A 2,887-nucleotide genomic window follows, 5' to 3' on the forward strand; every position below is an offset into this window, starting at 1 on the left:
GAACTCACTTGGTAGACCAGGCTGGCCTCGAACTCAGAAATCCGCCTGCCTCTGCCTCCCGAGTGCTGGGATTAAAGGCCTGCGCCACCAGGCCCGGCTGCTCTGTTGGTTTTTCAAGACAGGGTTTCTGTCAGGCCCTCCCTGGGTGTCCTGGAACTCACTGTGTAGACCAGGCTGGCCTTGAATTCAGAGATCCACCCGCCTTATGCTTGTTCACTGAAATTAATGTGTAATATTTTATCATCCTCACAGAACAAATGGACTCTAGTTCAGTCTTTGTCCATCTATGTGACACTGAACAGATAACCAAAGCATCATTAGCTAATCTAAACATAACCCTCACCCTTTCCAGGAAGATTCCATGTCTGCTACAGGCACACATCAGCTTGATGCATCAAACTAGGAGCAGGAGGGAACCGAAGAATGTTCTAAGTGAATTGTCAAAAAGATGTAGGACAAACATGGTTTTAGACAGCCATTCCCTCGTTAAGCGGATGTCTGGAGAGCAACGTTCATGCTACTTTAAGAGGAGAAGAAAAATAAGAAAAAGAAAAAAAAAAGACACAACATATAGAGAACTAATTAGATTTACAATCTGTGAACAAAGTCAAAATAAACATCTCAGATCCACTTTTTTCCCCTTCCTATGGAGCCCGAGGGCAATGGCCAAGAGAAATTACCATTAAGCTGGAGTAACGCAAAATAGATTGTGCGAATTTCTATCTGAAATGTGTGAATTTAATATACAACTGTAAATTGGGAAGTGCCTTTTGATTTCCAAAGTAGGCTGGGTTCACAGGTGGGAGAAAAAAAAAAAAAAAAAAACTTCCCTACTGACAACTCTGGAGGCCAGAGAAAGAGAGAGATGGGGGACTTCAGGGAGCTGACAAGATTTGGAGACCATGAAGAGGGTTCATCATCCAACAGCTTAAAGAAGCTGAGCTGTGGCCCGGCTGCAAGGCCCTGGGGACTGTGGTCCTCTCCTCATGAGTAGGCACCGTGTACCCATGACCCCACAGGCAGCCATCCCCATAGGCATCCTTTAAGTGGTACAACAAGGAAAGGAAATGAATTCCTGTAGTTCTCCAGGGCTACACAGTGACTTGACCCTGTGCTTCCCAGCCAGAGATCAAGCCCAAGGCTTCCCCATGGTAACACAGGGAAAGGAGACTTTCATGTATGATCAAAGACTGGCACTGCCCCTTGGAGGTAAGTGCCTATAATCTCTGACCTCCAGAGGGAAGCAGGAAGGGGTTGACTCAGCCCTTACTGTAACTGACAATTTGTCAGTAAATGCCCATGTTAAAGAGAAGCCTACCACGGCACTGAAACACGACCACCGAGACACGGACAGTGTGATGGTCTGAGTGAAAACGACCCCCACAGACGTACAGGGAGTGGCATTATTGAAGGTGTGGTCATGTTGGAGTAGGTGTGTCCTTTTCGGAGGAAGTGTGTCGCTGGGGGTGGGCTTTGAGATTTCAGATGCTCAAGCCAGGCCTAGTGGTTCCCTGTCTTTTCCTGCTGCCTGCAGATCTGGATGAAGGGACTCTCAGTTCCCTCTCCAGCACCATGACATCCCGACAGTAATCTCTGCAGGACTGATGTCATGGAAAGAAAATGGGATGAACACGTCACTGTAGCCTGTCTCTTAAGCAAAGTGCACAGAAAAATCTGTGGGGTTCTTTCTAAAGGATCTGCCCCAGGTCTACAAGGAAACGAAGCCATGTTTGTAATTGCCCTAAAGTGCCTCTTCTATTGAGAAATTAAGGTTGCTGCTTCGTTTCTACTGAAAGCAGGGATAGATGCCCTACTATGTGCTACATGAGGCTCTGGAGAGACAGAGGACAGGGAGAGCAGATGTCAGACCCTCTTGGTCATTGCTGGGGAAACCAAACTCTCAACAAAGCACTTTCTGTGTGTCCATGTCTACTGTGACCTCTATGTGAGCCACACCTCCTGCAGGGTTCCAACCTTCTGGACAAAACCACCCGGCCTTTGACAGGACGTTGAAGGCAGTGTGGGATGGCCTAAGTGTCGGTAGGGAACGGCAGAGGGGCCAACACGTCACTCTTCTCCTTGTGAACTACCTATTTCCATGACACATCAAAAAGTAGAGAGTAGCCCTTAGTTTTGGCAGCTGCCAAAGAGGTCAGTCATTCATCCCACAAGTCCACCATGGGTTGGTGATAGTTCATTATTGTATCTGCTTGTTTCAGGGGACAGAGCTGAGTGGCTTTCGGAATGCAGCTAACAGTGGCATGCCGAGAAGGGGATTTGCACTGACCACCGATGGCTCCCACCGTGTTGGATGCTCTCATCATGAGACATCAGTGCTGAGAAGGCTGGAGATGTCCCCTACTAACCAACCATGGGCTCTGGCCTCGTCCACACCGGGACTAGCACACCACAGCCGGAAATCTTATTAGAGGTCACGATGGCATTAGAGCTGACAGACTCCTGAGTTCGAGCAGAGCTATTAGACATGTATGGTTATAGGCATCTATCTCCATTTTCAGGTGAAATAAAAAGCACAGAGAGGGTAAGTCACTTCCCCCCAAAGCCTCACAGCTTGGACGATGCGGAGCTGGGGCTAGAATCCAGGTCTGCTTCCAGAGCTGAAGTATTCATCATACCAGTGCCTCTCACTATCTGACAGGCATCTCACCGATAAGCAGGGATAATGGCTCCGTGGGTCAGGGGAGGTAGTCTGCATAAGGCTGTTCTTATCCCGGCACAGGCTGTGTCCCACACCATTCCTTTGAAAACCCCCTTTCCTCTTTGTAGCCATCACCCCTCACATTTTTTCCTACGAGTTAAGGGTGTCTGCCGTGGATCCTGTTCATGACTAGCAACGGCCCAGCAAAGCAGCTGTCGAAATGTTCCA

Source organism: Mus pahari, chromosome 23 (genome assembly GCF_900095145.1).
Source record: "Mus pahari chromosome 23, PAHARI_EIJ_v1.1, whole genome shotgun sequence".
Classification (NCBI taxonomy): domain Eukaryota; kingdom Metazoa; phylum Chordata; class Mammalia; order Rodentia; family Muridae; genus Mus; species Mus pahari.